Genomic DNA, 17138 nt, shown 5'->3' with positions numbered 1-17138 from the left:
TGTATATTGGGGACAATGTACAACTTAAGTGTGGGGGGGAGTTTCATAGTGCATGCATCTCTTTTATTTTCCGGAGCACCTTCTTAAAAATCCCCGGGGTAGACGGTAGTTCTTCCGTCGATCCAAGCGTCATTACATCTTCATGTCCCTCCTCTTGGTCAAACAAACCTTTATACGGATCCAGATTGAACATTCCTGCATGTATTCATCAACAATTTCATCAGTAGTGTCTAGAAAATATAAGTATCATCGAAATCAAGAGAATGCCGCATGGCTTCAGTAAGGCGGTATGTGAGCTTGTCATCTCCAACTCTCAATGTGAGCTCTCCGCCGTCCATGTCAATCAATGCTTTGGAAGTCCGCAAGAATGGTTTCCCAAGTATCAAGGGTACATCCGCATCCTCATCGACATCTAGCACTATAAAGTCAACTGGAAAAATGTACTTGTCCACCTTGACAAGCACGTCTTCAAGGATGCCTCTCGGATGTCGCATTGTTTCGTCTGCTAGTTACAAAGTTATCCGAGTAGGCCTAGGCTGGCCCAAGCCTAGCTTTTGAAAAAAAGTGTATGGCATGATGTTGATACTAGCCCCTGAGTCCGCCAATGCCATTTCCTCACCTGAATTGCCAATATTACATGGAATGATGAAGTTTCCCTGGTCTTTCTTCTTGTTCGGCATGTTCTTTTGCAACACAGCCGAGAATGAAGCATCTAGAATCACTGAAGTACTCTCCTCCAACTTCCTCTTGTTAGTCAACAAGTCTTTCAAGAACTTCACATACTTAGGCATTTGGGTCAATGCCTCAACAAAAGGAATATTGATGTGGAGTTGCTTGAACAAACTCAAGAACTTCTTGTACTGTTCATCCCCTTGGTCGTTTTTCAATCTAGAGGGATAAGGGATTCTTGGCTTGAGAGGTGGGGGTGCCACCTCTTTCTCTTTGCTTGTTCCCTCTTCTACCTTTATAGCCTCGTGTGCGTGTTCTTTTGGCTTCTCAATCGGAAGCCTATCTTCAACCTCACGACTACTTCTCAAAGTGATCGCCTTCACATGCTCTCTAGGGTTGGTCTCTGTATTGCTTGGGAAGCTTCCATGTGGCCTTTCAGAGAGAGACTTCGCAATTTGCCCCACCTGATTTTTAAGGTTATGGAAAGAGGCGGTGTGGTTGCAAGGTGTAGCCTCGACTGATTCAAACCTTGTATTTGCAGATTGCACAAATCTAGCCAAGTGCTTCTCTAAGTCAGTCATTCGGGTTTCCAAACCTGAGACTCTGTTTTCCGCCTGAGGAGCTTGTTGTTGTTGTTGGAAACCCGGTGACCCCATGGCCTTTTATGGACCCTGATTACTCCATGAGAAATTGGGATGATTCTTCCAACCCGAATTGTAGGTATTGCTATATGGATTTCCTTGAGGTCTCATGCCATTACCTACAAAATCAACATTCTCCACCGAAGAACCATCACCAATAGAGATCGGGCAATTAGATGGAGCATGTCCTCCACCACACCCGTTGCAATTAGTCACGGCTGCCACTCTATTTGAAGTTAGAAAATCTAACTTCTTACTCAAACTCTCCACTTGAGCCGCCAATGAAGTTATTGCATCTATCTCATGGAGACCGGCCACTTTCTTCTTCTTCCTAGCATTTCATTGGTAGCTGTTTAACCCCATTTCTTCAATCAACTGACGGGCCTCATCGGGGGTCTTAATACCTAAGGTATCTCCTACTGCCGCATCAAAGAGTTGCCTTGTACTCAGTTTCAAACCATTATAAAATGTCTGAACAATCATCCACTCCGGAAATCCGTGTTGCGGGCACTTTCTCAGGAGCTCCTTGAACCTTTCCCATGTCTCGAATAGATACTCCAATTCCAACTGAACAAAGGATGAGATCTCATTCCAAAGCTTTGCATATTTTCTGGGAGGGAAATAGCGGGCAAGAAAAGCTTCTACCATCTCCTCCCATGTGGTGATCGATGCTCTAGGTAATGAGTGTAGCCATCGCTCGCTCTCCCCGTTTTAAGGAAAAATGCGAAGGTTCTCAACTTGATGGCATCATCCGTCACTCCGTTTCATCTTCAGAGATATCACACACCCTCGAGAAAAACTCTCTATATGACTGTTTGGATCCTCATCGGCCAAACCGTTGAATTGTGCGGATTGCTGCAATATGTGGATGAATGCTGGCTTCAATTCAAAGTTCTGAGCTGTAATCAGGCGACGCAAAATACTCGATTGTGTCCCCAACACTGAAGGTCTGGCATAATCAGATAATGGTCACTGTTGCTCCTTTTGTTCTGCTATGTTTTTAGATTCTTCTGCTTCCAAATCAGCTAGATTAGACTATTCTTGCACAGGCTCTTTCCCTTTTCTTCCAAGTGTACGTTCAAGCTCAGGATCTCCTTCAACCAATATTGAGGGATTCCCTCGGGTCATAACCTGGAGCTGCACCCAAAAAGAAAGAAAAAGAAATCATAACAATGATAGAATAAGAAGATATGAAATAGAATGTATGGTGAAATAGCTAAGAAAACAAAGTGCAAAGTATCTCTAAACGCCTACTCCCGGGCAACGGTGCCAAAATCTTGACAAGGTCCCCTTGCGTATATCCCGCAAGTGCACGGGTTTGTCGAAGTAATAATCCCGGGTGAGCGGGTATTGAACCCACAGGGAGTAGGGAATAAAAACACTTAATTCGCTTCTTCGCTATGTGAAAGATCAGTAAAAGCAACAAGTAAGAAAGCACGAGTAAAGGAGGAGCTAAGACAATCGATAAAGATGGGGTACTCGGATGATGCTCCACCTAGATAATTGTTTTAAGTGCAAGAACCCTGTATTATGCTTCCTAATCAATGCAATGGTGAGTCGTGGAAATCCTTAATTACATAGTCCCAAATCTAAGGTCAACTATGCCTAACTCTATACATGTTCTGGAGGAGAGATTAGATAACCTCTCAACCTCACATTCGCATAGAGTTGCAATGAGCTCTAGGGATTCCAAGTGATAAATCTCTTCCTAATTTTAGACCTAACTCTTTGGTCCAGGTGGAAGATCCCTAACCACGATTAAGCCCTAGATACTAAGATCACCTCAGCGCTTCACTCCGTTGCACGCGCAACTAAGCCCCAGCGGAAGTTTATCCCTTAGACCATTCACTCTATTATGGCTGCAAAGAACTCGAGGAACGGAGGTAGAATCTATCATGTCAGAGGGGAAATGGGACGCTCCTGTACCTCTCGACTCAGCCTCCAACCCTCTCCAACCTAGCTTTGTCTAACGCTCATGGTGTGTTACTCACTCAAGAGGTTAACAACGAGAACTCTCAACCCTAGTGTCACTCTAGTGGAAATGTTCATAAAATCAAGCATTCAAGGTTGGAACTCACAATAAACATCAATTAATTGAAAGCATAATAAAGAGATTCAATGAAACAAATACATACTAGGGTTCACAAATACCCAAGTAACCACTAGGGATTTAGCTCTCCAAGGAGCTAAGTACAATCAAAGAAATAGAATGTAAAAGCAATGAATATATAGAAAAGCCCCTCGATGGTCATGTCGATGGTCTTGTGGAGAGTCCTCTACTTGTCACAAGGGATCCTTTGTCCGGCCTAGGATACACCTCGCCGGATCGGTGCCGACGAAAGCTCTCCCAATAACCTTCTTCCAAACGACGCGCGATGTCGGAGCCGTAGAACCTCTCTAAAACCCTAGAAAATACCCCTCAAAACCCTAGCCGAAGCCCTCTCTCAAGTTGTGGAAAAGATGGAGAAAAGAATACTGAAATCAGGGCTCAATCGCCTTTAAATAGGGCTGGAATCGGGCGACCACACGGGCCTGTGGATTTCACACACACCCATGTGGAATTTTCACACGAGCCTGTGGATTTCATACACACCCATGTGGAATTTCCACACGGGCGTGTATAATTTCCACACGGCCGTGTGGATTCTTTGAATTCATGTTTTCTTGGCCAGTTGTGAATAGTGCTGCTACAGTACTTTGCTACACTGTCTGGCCTGAATAGCTTTCTGAATTTATACTTTCATCGGGGTAACGCAAACGGGCACACGTTCATGTCTTGGATCACTTGCTTCTTCAATGATAGACAAGTTGGTGGAGCTCTTGTTCTATGTGCATACGTCAGAATGCTCGAGTATGACTGCCCTTGTGCCCCTCCAATTGGATGTGCCAATTAGAATAAGAGGAGGTTGGCACACACTCTAGCATCTCACACCCGACCTATGTCTTCGCGTTTGAACCTTAGCAAGATTTCCTCCAAAATCGGTGCATTGTGATCCACATTGGCTTCTTTCCTTCATAATCGCCCTTACAACGCTACCTGCACAAAAGTAACATAAAAACAGACATATTAGTGTAAAAATCCGAGAAAAGTAATGCTCAACATAAGAAATGAACGCTTCGCATTCATATCTCCCTGGTATCTCCGGCACCTCTATTCCCTGTTCCAACACCGGTTGACCCACCATGTACTTCATCACCACCAGCAGCAGTAATAGAGCCATAGGACGACATCGACACTTGATTTTATTTTCCTCGTCTTTTACTTCCGCATTTTATTTTCGACTTGTATACTCAGAAAGGATATTCCTTTTGAGTTTATTTTCATTTTGTATTTTGAGTTGTATTCATTGTCTTATCTTTTATATACTCGAGTTATGTTTATTTTTATTGAGCGTCACTAAACCCCCTCGTGTATCCGTGCAGATGGTCTTGTCATCATGGTAATTGAGACTTTGTTATGGGTACGGCCTAGGTGTTTCAGCACTTGGCCGTATAAGCTTCATAACCCATTGGAACAACACTCCCAAGGACTTAGCTTCATCAAATGCAACACTAGGAGTCAAGGAAGTATTGTTTTGATTGCTTCTTCCACATCTGAATTTAATTGATTTACATTATGAATGAGCTTGGATGTGTATATTGGGGACAATGTACAACTCAAGTGTGGGGGGGAGTTTCATAGTGCATGCATCTCTTTTATAGTAGTTTTGATTGATATACATGCTCACATAGCCAATGGCGGTTCACCTTAGTTGTATTGATTGTATTCTTGAGTTTAGGGACTAGTTATAGTTGTTTTGATTGAACTATTTTGGAAACTCATGTTTGATGTATAAAGGACTAGTTATAGTTGTTTCTTATGTAAATTTTGAAAAAAAAAATGGAAAAAATGAAAAGAAGGAACAAAATAGTTTTATTATTTATTTGTGCATGTTGGGTGAAAAAAGCGACCACCTATGAAGTATGAAGCTACTCTCATAAGTCGGATACTAGTTATGCCCTAATGAGAGAAAAAGCTATCTCATAGGATAAGTGAAAGCTACCATTCCGGTAGAAAGAGCTACCACTTCGAAATTGTGAAAGCCACCTTAGTGGTCGCTTTGAAAAAGGCTACCTTAGAGGATGTGTGAAGCTACTACCATTTTTAAAATTTTTGTTACTTTTTGTAGATAAATAAGTCCCTTGTACTTAGAACAGTGAGGAGTATACTTTAAGTTGTTTTGAGTGAGTCCACACACTTACACGATTTCGGGTTTGTTATCCTTTTTTATTCAAGTTTTTAGCTAGAGCATTGATTTTTCGTATTTAGTGTGGAAATTTCCCTTACTTGTAGAATGCCCTCTTTGTACGCTTTGGTGAACCTAAGGCCAAGCACTTCCAATATTTCCTTCATCCATTGACATAATGTTTTAATGTTTTCTTGAGGACAAACAAAAGCTTAAGTGTGGGGAGTTCGATAAGTGCTTGTGCGATAGAAATGTGAAGCGTTTTTTCCTTATGTTGAGAATTACTTTTCTCGGGTTTTAATGGTAATATGGGTGTATTTATGTTACTTTTATGCATGTAGGGTTGTGAGCCGATTATGAGAGAAAGAAGCCAATGTGGGTCGTAATGCACTAATTTGGAGGGGCACAAGGGTTCAAACTGAAGACATAGGTCGGGTTCCAGATGCAGACATAGGTCGGGTTCCAGATGCACTAATTATGAGAGAAAGAAGCCAATGTGGGTTGATAAGTGCCTGTGCGATACGAATGCGAAGCGTTCATTCCTTATGTTGAGGATTACCTTTCTCGGGTTTTACACTAATATATGTGTTTTTGTATTTAGTGTGGAAATTTCCCTTACTGTAGCAACACGGTAGCATATATTGTAGTAGAACTGTTCATAGTCGGCCGAGACAATAGAAGTTCAGAGAATCCACACAGGCGTGTGGAAATTATCCATGCCCGTGTGGAAATTCTGGACGGGCGCATGAAGAATCCACGCCCGTGTAGTCACCCGATTCCAGCCCTATTTAAAGCCGAATCGGCCCCGAGTTTAGCATTCTTTTCTCCATCTTTTCCCCAACTTGCGAGAGGGCTTCAGCTAGAGTTTTGAGGGGTATTGGCCAAGGTTTTGGAGAGGTTCTATGGCTCTGACATCGTCATTCCTTAGGAAGAAGGTTGGTAGGGGAGCTTCCGTCGAGGCGTATCCTTGGACGACGAGTAGAGGACTTTCCACAAGACCATCGACACGACTATCGAGTGGGTTTCTTTATGGATTCATTGCTTTTACATTCTATTTCTTTGATTGTACTTAGCTCCATGGAGAGCTAAACCCCTAGTGGGTACTTGGGTATTTGTGAACCGTAGGATGTATTTGTTTCATTGAGTCTCTTTATTATGCTTTCATTAAATTGATGTTTATTGTGAGTTCCAAAATTGAATGCTTGATTGTATGAACATTTCCCCTAGAGTGACACTAGGGTTAAGAGTTCTTGTTGGTAACCTTTTGAGTGAGTGACACACCACGAGAGTTAGACAAAGCTAGGTTGGAGAGGGTTGAGAGGGTGAGTCGAGAGGTACAGGAGCATCCCTTTCCCCTCCGACGTGATAGATTCTACCTCCGTTCCTCGAGTTCTTTGCTGCCATAATAGACTGAATGGTCTAAGGGATGAACTTCTGCTGGGGCTTAGTTGCGCGTGCAATGGAGTGAAGCGTTGAGGTGATCTTAGTATCTAGGGGGTCAATTGTGGTTAGGGACCTTCCACCTGGGCCAAAGGGTTAGGTCTATAATTAGGAAGAGATTTATCACTTGGAATCCCTAGAGCTCATTGCAACTCTATGCGAGTGCGAGCTGTTGAGATTGTTCGATTTCTCCTCCGGGACATGTATAGAGTTAGGCATAGTTGACCTTAGATTTGGGACTATGTATTTAAGGATTTACATGACTCACCATTGCATTGATTAGGAATGATAATAGATGGTTCTTGCACTTGAAACAATTATCCTAGGCGGAGCATTATCCGGGTACCCCATCTTTATCGATTGTCTTACCCAATTCTCTACTTTTGCTCTCTTACTTGTTGTTTTTATTGTTTAGAATTGAATCATTGTCACACTTATCATCATTGATTTTTCAAATAGCTAAGAATCGAATTAAGTATTTTTATTCCCTATTCCCTTTCGATTCGATACCCGCTCACCCGAGATTATTACTTCGACAAACTCGTGCACTTGCGGGATATACGCAAGGGGTCCTTGTCATGGGTCAAAATTTTACTAAGGTTCAAGCGCGAAGACATAGGTCGGGTTCCAGATGCGGAAATCTGTGCCAACCTCCTCGTACTCGAGTTAGCACAACTATTTCGAGGGGCACAAGGGCAGTCACATTCAAGCATTCCGACTTGTGTATATAGAACAAGATCTCCACCAACATGTCCATTATTAAAGAAGTAAGGCGATCCACGATGTAAATGTGTGCCTGTTTGCATTACCTCGATGAAAACATGGATTCAGGAGTATTTCAGGCAGGTACTGTAGCAGGGTATTGTAGAAAACAGTGTAGCAAAAATACTGCGGCAACACTGTTTACGTCCGCCCGAGAAAATAGGAAAATAGAGAAACCACACGGGCGTGTGATAAGTGCTTGTGCGATATGAATGCGAAGCGTTCATTCCTTATATTGAGCATTACTTTTCTCGGGTTTTACACTAATATGTGTGTTTTTGTGTTACTTTTATGCATGTAGGGTTGTGAGGCCGAGAATGAAGGAAATAGGCCAATGTGGATCATAATGCACTAATTTTGGAGGAAATCTTGCTAAGGTTCAAACGCGAAGACATAGGTTAGGTGTGAGATGCTAGAGAGTGTGCCAACCTCCTCGTATTCGAGTTTGGCACATCCATTTGGTGGGTCACAAAGGGAGTCACACTCGAGCATTCCGACTTATGCACATAGAATAAGAGCTCCACCAACGTGCCTATCATTGAAGAAGCAAGTGATCCAGGATGTGAACATGTGCCTGTTTTGCGTTACTCCGATAAAAGTATGGATTTGGGAAGCTATTCAGGACGGGTACTGTAGCAGAGCATTGTGGCAACACTATAGCATATATTGTAGCTACACTGCTCACAGCGGGCCGAGAAACCAGAGAAACAGAGAATCCACACGGGCATGTATTCCGCACGGGCGTGTGGAGCATCCACGCCCGTGTAGTCTCCCGATTCCAGCCCTATTTAAAGCCGATTTAGCCCCTATTTTGGTATTTTTTTCTCCATCTTTTCCGAAACTTGAGAGAGGGCTTCGGCTAGGGTTTCGAGGGGTATTGGCCAAGGTTTTAGAGAGGTTCTATGGCTCCGACATCGTCATTGCTTAGGAAGAAGGTTGGTAGGGGAGCTTCCGTCGAGGTGTATCCTATACCGGACAAGGGAATCCTAGGACGACGAGTAGAGGACTTTTCACAAGACCATTGACACAACTATCGAGGGGGTTTCTTTATGGATTCATTGCTTTTACATTCTATTTCTTTGATTGTACTTAGCTCCATTGAGAGCTAAACCCGTGGTGGGTACTCGGGTATTGTGAACCCTAGGATGTATTTGTTTCTTTGAACCTCTTTATTATGCTTTCAATAAATTGATGTTTATTATTAGTTCCAACCTTGAATGCTTGATTGTATGAACACTTCCACTAGAGTGACACCAGGCTTGAGAGTTCTTGTTGGTAACCTTGTGAGTGAGTGACACACCACGAGCGTTACACAAAGCTAGGTTGAAGAGGGTTGAGAGGGTGAGTCGAGAGGTACAGGAGCGTCTCCTTTCTCTTCCGGTGTGATAGATTCTACCTCCGTTCCTTGAGTTCTTTGCGGCCATAATAGAGTGAATGGTCTAAGGGATGAACTTCCGCTGGGGCTTAGTTGCGCGTGCAACGGAGTGAAGCGTTGTGGTGATCTTAGTATCTAGGGCTTAATTGTGGTTAGGGACCTTCCACCTGGACCAAAGGATTAGGTCTATAATTAGGAAGAGATTTATCACTTGGAATCCCTAGAGCTCATTGCAACTCTATGCGAGTGCGAGGTGTTGAGATTGTTCGATTTCTCCTCCGGGACATGTATAGAGTTAGGCATAGTTGATCTTAGATTTTTGACTATGTAATTAAGGATTTCCACGACTCACCATTACATTGATTAGGAAGCATAATAGAGGGTTCTTGCACGTGAAACAATTATCCTAGGTGGAGCATTATCTGGGTGCCCCTTCTTTATCGATTGCCTTACCCCCTTCTTTACGTTTGCTCTCTTACTTGTTGCTTTGACTGTTGATAATTGAATCATTGTCATACTCATTATCATTGATCTTTTACATAGGTAAGTATTGAATTAAGTATTTTTATTCCCTACTCCCTATGGATTCGATACCCGCTCACCCGGGATTATTACTTCGACAAACCTGTGCACTTGCGGGATATACGCAAGGGGATCTTGTCAAGTTTTTGGCGCCGTTGCCGCGGAGCTAGGCGTTTAGAGATACTTTGCACTTTGTTTTCTTAGCTATTTCACCACATATTCTATTTCACGTCTTCTTATTATATCATTGTTCTGATTTTCTTTTTCGTTCTTTTTGGTGCAGCTCCAGGTTATGACCCGAGGGAATCCATCAATATTGATTGAAGGAGACCCTGAGCTTGAACGTACACTTAAAAGAAAAGGGAAAGAACCTGTGTAAGAACAGCATAATTCAGCTTATTTGGAAGGAGAGGAATCTGAAAACATGGCAGAATAGAATGAGCAACAGCGAACACTATCTGACTATGCCAGACCTTCAGTGTTGGGGACACAATCGAGTATTGTGCGTCCCCCGATTACAGCTTAGAACTTTAAGCTAAAGCCGGCATTCATCCATATGGTGCAGCGGTCCGCACAATTCAACGGTTTGGCCGATGAGGATCCAAATAGTCACATAGAGAGCTTTCTCGAGGTGTGCGATATGCTGAAGATAAATGGGGTTATGGATGATGCCATCAAATTGAGAGCCTTCCCATTTTCCTTGAAAGGGAAAACAAAGCAGTGGTTACACTCATTACCTAGAGCATCAAGCACTACATGGGAAGAGATGGTAGAAGCTTTTCTAGCCCGTTATTTCCCTCCCGGAAAATCAGTAAAGCTTAGGAATGAGATCTCGTCCTTTGTTCAGTTGGAATTGGAGTCTCTATTCGAGATATGGGAAAGGTTCAAGGAGCTCCTGAGAAAGTGTCCACAACACGGATTCCCAGAGTGGATGATTGTTCAAACCTTTTATAATAGTTTGAACCCGAGTACAAGGCAACTCTTGGATGTGGCAACAGGAGGTATCTTAGGTAGCAAAACCCCCGGTGAGGCTCATCAATTAATTGAGGAAATGGGATTAAATAGCTACCAATGGAATGCTAGGGAGAAGAAAAAGGTGGCCGGTCTCGATGAAATTGATGCGGTAACCTCATTGGCTGCTCAAGTAGAGAGTCTTAGTAAGAAGCTAGATCTCATAGCTTCAAATAGAGTTGCGGCTGTGACCAATTGCACTTGTTGTGGTGGAGGACATGCTTCCTCCGATTGCCCGATCGTTATTGGTGATGTTTCTTCCGTGGAAAACGTTGACATTAGAGGTAATGGCATGAGACCTCAAGGGAACCCATATAGCAATACTTATAATTCAGGTTGGAAGAATCATCCCAACTTTTCATGGAGTAATCAAGGACCACAAAAGGCCAAGGGGCCACCGGGTTTCCAACAACAACATGCCCCTCAAGTGGAAAACAGAATTTCAGGCGGGGAAACCCGAATGACGGATTTGGAGAAGCACTTGGCTAGATTTGTTAAATCTGCAAATACACGGTTTGAATCAGTCAAGGCTACACTTCGCAATCACACCGCCTCTTTGCACAACTTTGAAAATCAGGTGGGCCAATTTGCGAAATCTCTCTCTGAAAGGCCACAAGGAAGTTTACCAAGCAATATGGAAACCAACACTAGAGAACATGTGAAGGAGATCACTTTGAGAAGTGGTCGTGAGGTTGAAGGGAGGTTTCCAGCTGAGAAGCCGAAAGAACACGCACCAGAGGTTGTAGAGGTTGAGGAGGGAGCAAAGAAAGAGAAAGAGATGGCATCCCCACCTTTCAAGCCAAGAATCCCTTATCCCTCTAGATTGAAGAATGACCAAGGGGATGAACAGTATAAGAAGTTCCTGAGTTTATTCTAGCAACTCCACATCAACATTCCTTTTGTAGGGGCATTAGCTCAAATGCCTAAGTATGCGAAGTTCCCGAAAGACTTGTTGACTAACAAGAGGAAGTTGGAGGAGAGTGCTTCAGTGGTGCTAGATGCTTCATGCTCGGTGGTGCTGCAAAAGAACATGCCGAACAAGAAGAAAGACCCGGGAAGCTTCATCATTCCATGTAACATCAGCAACTTAGGTGAGGAAATGGCACTGGCGGATTCAGGGGAAAGTATCAACGTCATGCCATACACTTTCTTCCAAAAGCTAGGCTTGGGAGAGCCTAGGCCTACTCGGATGACTTTACAATTGGCGGACCGAACGGTGCGACATTCGAGAGGTATCATTGAAGACATGCTTGTCATGGTGGACAAGTACATTTTTCCGGTTGACTTCATAGTGCTAGATGTCGATGAGGATGCGGATGTACCCTTGATACTTGGGAGACCGTTCTTGCGGACTTCCAAAGCATTGAATGACATGGATGGCGGAGAGCTCACATTGAGACTTGAAGATGACAAACTCACTTACCGCCTTGCTGAAGCCATGCGGCATTCTCTTAATTTTGATGACACTTTGTATTTTCTAGACACTACTGATGAGCTTGTTGATGAATACATGCAGGAAATGTTCAACCCGGATCCATATGAAGGTTTGTTCGACCAAGAGGAGAGCAATGAAAAAGTAATGATGCTTGGGTCAACTGAAGAAGTACCATCTACCCTGGGGATATTGAAGAAGGTGCTCCGGAGAATGAAGAGGGCTAGAAGACGCCACCGGAAAAGCTCCAAGACTGTTGGAGACATACATGAACCAAGAAAGTTGGATGAACCAATGCTAGACGATCCGAAGCCCGATAATACACACTCTACCCTCAAGAGACTTTGTACATCATATTTCCAAGCCATGGATAAGAGGGCGACTTTCATTTATGAACCCCCGTGAGGTAAGACAAGATACGTCGAGCTAAGTGACGTTAAACAAGCACTTCTTGGGAGGCAACCCAAGTGTTTACTTTTTTCTTATCTTTTAGTTTAGTTTGTTTGCATGAATAAATTATTAAGTGTTGGTGTCTTAATTTTTAGATGCTTTTGCTGAGATTTTGTTGTGGGTTTTTAAAATTCATCGTATGTTTTATGAGGAATTGGCGAAGGTTTGGTCATTTGAGCTCTATTTCATATTTTTCACTGGTAAAATTTGCATAATAGGGCAGATTTTTCTAAGTCATCCAGAGAAAACACACGGGCGTGTGGAATTCCACACGCCCGTGGGGGTTGCACTGTGAGCTCATCCAGAGAAGGCATAGGGGCGTGCGGCTACTCCTGTGGACGACCATACGACTGTCACACGCCCGTGGGCAATTTCCGCATGGGAGTGTGAATCCCTGCAGAGTTGGCCAGTTTTTCCCGAGAACACACAGGGGCGTTGACTCGCCCCTGTGAGCGACCTTATGAACCACGCACGGGCGTGGGGAATTTCCACATGCCCGTGTGAAACTCTATAGATGAGTTATCTCCATCCCGAGAAGACACAGAGGGTGTGGCTGCCCCTGTGAGTTTGGCATGTGAATGTCCACGCCCGTGGAGAATTTCCGCACGGGCGTGCGGCTGCCCATGTGGGTCGGGGGCACGGGCGTGGATATTTTCCGCACGCCTGTGCGAGAGCAGTCAGAAGCAATGGAGCGTTTTCCCGAAAGAGCACAGGGGCGTGTGCACGCCCTTGTAGTGCTTTGAAAGTGAGGCGCACGGGCGTGCGGAATTTCCACATGGCCGTGTGGATGCGCAGAACGTCAAAAGTTGTGAAGTCTGTTTAAAAGAGGATAGTTTTTCTCCCTCTTCACGATTTCTATTCTCCTGAAAACACTCTCACAGTATTCTGCGAGTTCAGAGTGCTAATTTGGTGGGATTTTAGTTAAGTTTTCTGGCCGGTTCTTCATTTTCTCACTCCCTCTCGTTGGTAAGTTTTTTTTCATCTTCCTTGCCAATTCATGGTTTCTATCGATTAACCTGGTTAATAATGCTTCGTTTCTTCAATTGGAATGACGTTTTATGTTTAGAACGAAGTTAGAAGTATTATTAAGTTGTATTTTTGGATTGTTGAAGCGTGGCCATGCGGTTCTCATGCCCCGTAGATCCACACGGGCGTGTGGAAATTACACACGGGCGTAGATCAATTTCATTTAAATCTTGTAGATTATGGCACCTAGGTCAAAAAGCAAGCTGATAAGAGACCACGTGAGTCATCTCCTGGGCCCGAGGGCATGCGGTTTGCAATTCCAGAGCATCAGGTCTCCTATGAGCGCCTGTCGAGGCTCCATTTTGGGCAGAGTCGATTCTTAGACACGACTATATTGCGAGATCTGTAATAGGGAGATGAGTTTGCTAATGAGATTGAGGATCTCGTTTCAGAGGGTGGTTGGCGGCAGTTGTTGAGGATTAGAGAGCCAGCCATCCGAGAGTTTGCACTGGAGGTGCTCTGATCATTCGAGTTTGATAGATCGTATGCGAGCTTCGATAGTGTGGACACCATTCAGTTCAGAGTATTTGGACACCACCATAGCTTGAGCATTACGCAATTTTCAGTATTACTTATCTTGTTTGAGGAGGCATTCACAGACACAGAGGAATATGTGCAGTTACCGACTGATTACCCTGGAAACTTGAACCCACAGAGAGCTTACAAAGTGTTATGTGGTCAAGGTCAGTATGAGCCGGGGGTGTCCAAGGTTACGTGCCTTTCCTGACCTGCATACAGATACTTGCATGCCATTATGAGTAGGTCGGTGAATGGCCGTGATGATAGCACTAGTGTTCTGAGCCGTCAGGAGCTACTGTACATGTACTTGATGGTACAGTGCGTACTGATTCACTTAGGCTACATCCTAGCAGAGTACATCAGACATCAGGGACACTATGCTAGACTGGGAGCGATCTTCTCGGGCCCCTACATTACGAGATTAGTGATGGGCATGGGTTTCTTGGATTAGATTCGCGGGGCCGAGAAGACGAGTGTACCTGCTCCCCTGAGTCTAGAGACGATGCAGTTGATGGGCATGGTCCACAGGGTTCAGACAGGGGTTTTTGCTTTAGTACTACCAGCTCCAGAGATAGCCGGAGATGAGGGTGATGAAGCCGAAGCATCTCAGCCCGCTCCCGAGCCTCAGCCAGCAACGATGGAGACAGAGCCACCTCCAGTGGCAGTGGAGCCACACCATTGCGTATGTTTTCACCATCTTGAGCACCTGAGAGCAGCACCGACACTTGACTTCTCCTTTACTTTCTTGCATTTTATTTTATTTTTCTTTTTTTTAGACTTGTTCACTCAGAAAGGATTTCCCTTCTGAGTTTATTTTCATTTTTCGCATCATCGAGTTGTATTCAATGCTTCATCTTTTATATACACTCGAGTTATTTTGTCTTTATTGAGCTTCACTGAACCCCCTCGTGTATCCGTGCAGATGGTCTTGTCTTCTTGGTTATTGAGACTTAGTCATGGGCACGGCCAAGGTGCTGAGGCACTTGGCCATGTGAGCCTCTCAACCCGTCGGAACACTACTCCCATGGAATTAGCTTCATCAAACGCAACACTAGGAGTCAGGGGAGTATTGTTTTGATTGCTTCTCCCACATTTGCTTTTGAATGATATATATATTTTGAGTGAACTCGCATATGTACATTGAGGACAATGTACAACTTAAGTGTGGGGAGGAGTTTCATAATACGCACATCTTTTCTATTATTCTTGATTGATATATGCTCACATAGCCAATGGAGGTTCACCTTAGTTGCAATGATTATATTCTTAAGTCTAGGAGAATTGTTAACATTGAATGTTTTCATGCTCTAGTTCTTGCTTGAATTTTTAGGAATTTTTGCCCGAGTTACACTTAGTGCACTACTCACTCTTTGAACTCTATTGGAAACTCATGTTCGATGTTAAAGGGACTAGTTAGGTTTATTTTTCTTATGCTAAATTCTATAAAAAAACAAAAATGATGAAAATGAAAAGAAGGAAAAAAATAGTTTTATTGTTTATTTGTGTTTGTTGGGTGGAAAGAGCTACCACCTATGAAATATGAAGCTACTCTCATAAGTCGGATACTAGTTATGCCCTAATGAGAGAAAGAGCTATCTCATAGGATGAGTGAAAGCTACCACTCGGGTAGAAAGAGCTACCACCTCGAAAGTGTGAAAGCCACCTTAGCGGCCGCTTTGGAAAACGCTACCTTAGAGGATGTGTGAAGCTACTACCATCTTTGAAATTGTTGTCACTTTTGTAGATAAATAAGTCCCTTGCACTTAGAACTTTGAGGAGTATATCTTGGGTTGTTTTGAGTGAGTTTTCACACATAAACGAAATTTGTTTGTTGTTCTTTTTTATTCAAGTTTTTAGCTAGGGCATTGATTTTTTCGTATTTAGTGTTGAAATTTTCCTTAATTGTAGAATACTTTCGTTGTATACCTTGGTGAACCTAATCCCAAGCACTTTCAATATTTTCTTCATTAATGCACAGAATGTTTTAATGTTTGCTTGAGGGCAAGCAAAAGCTTAAGTGTGGGGGAGTTTGATCAGTGCTTGTGCGATACGAATGCGAAGCGTTCATTCCTTATGTTGAGCATTACTTTTCTCGGGTTTTTACACTAATATGTGTGTTTTTATGTTACTTTTATGCAGGTAGGGTTGTGAGGCTGAGTATGAAGAAAATAGGACAATATGGATCATAATGCACCAATTTTGGAGGAAATCTTGCTAAGGTTAAAAAGCGAAGACATATGTCAGTTGTGAGATGCTAGAGTGTGTGCCAACCTCCTCGTATTCGAGTGGGCACATCCATTTGGAGGGGCATAAAGGCAGTCACATTCAAGTATTCCGACTTATGCACATAGAACAAGAGCTCCACCAACGTGTACACCATTGAAGAAGCAAGTAATACACGACGTGAACGTGTGCCTGTTGCGTTACCCCGATGAAAGTATGGAATTAGGAAGCTATTCAGGTCGAATGGTGTAGCAGAGTACTGTAGCAACACTATAGCATATATTGTAGCAGCACTGCTCACGGCCGGCCGAGAAACCAGAGAAACAGAGAATCCACACGGGCGTGTGGAAATTATCCACGGCCATGTGGAAATTCCGCACGGGCGCGTGAGCATCCACGCACGTGTAGTCGCCCGATTCCAGCCCTATTTAAAGCCGATTTAGCCCCGATTTTGGTATTCTTTTCTCCATCTTTTCCCCAACTTGAGAGAGGGCTTCGGCTAGGGTTTCGAGGGGTATTGGCCAAGGTTTTGGAGAGGTTCTTTGGCTCTAACATCGTCATTCCTTAGGAAGAAGGTTGGTAGTGGAGCTTCCGTCGAGGCGTATCCTATACCGGATGAGGGAATCCTTGGACAACGAGTAGAGGACTTTCCACAAGACCATCGACACGGCTATCGAGGGGGTTTCTTTATGGATTCATTGCTTTTACATTCTATTTTTTTATTGTACTTAGCTCCATGGAGAGCTAAACCCGTAGTGGGTACTCGGGTATTGTGAACCCTAGGATGTATTTGTTTCTTTGAACCTCTTTATTATGCTTTCAATAAATTGATGTTTATTGTG

The 17138-nt window shown here is 43.5% G+C and overlaps 2 non-coding genes across 2 annotated transcripts; one reads left to right on the top strand and one right to left on the bottom strand.

The window, feature by feature from the left end:
* The first annotated feature begins 1803 nt into the window (after positions 1 to 1803).
* On the top strand, positions 1804 to 1910 carry LOC120267116. Its single transcript, XR_005538403.1, has one exon. It is a non-coding gene; the product is annotated as a small nucleolar RNA R71 (small nucleolar RNA).
* An 8539-nt stretch (positions 1911 to 10449) lies between these two features.
* On the bottom strand, positions 10450 to 10556 carry LOC120267165. Its single transcript, XR_005538412.1, has one exon. It is a non-coding gene; the product is annotated as a small nucleolar RNA R71 (small nucleolar RNA).
* Positions 10557 to 17138: the final 6582 nt, after the last annotated feature.

Source organism: Dioscorea cayenensis, chromosome 1 (assembly GCF_009730915.1).
Source record: "Dioscorea cayenensis subsp. rotundata cultivar TDr96_F1 chromosome 1, TDr96_F1_v2_PseudoChromosome.rev07_lg8_w22 25.fasta, whole genome shotgun sequence".
Classification (NCBI taxonomy): domain Eukaryota; kingdom Viridiplantae; phylum Streptophyta; class Magnoliopsida; order Dioscoreales; family Dioscoreaceae; genus Dioscorea; species Dioscorea cayenensis.
The sequence above is the reverse complement of the archived record's forward strand: the minus strand, read 5'-3'. Positions and strand labels throughout refer to the sequence as shown.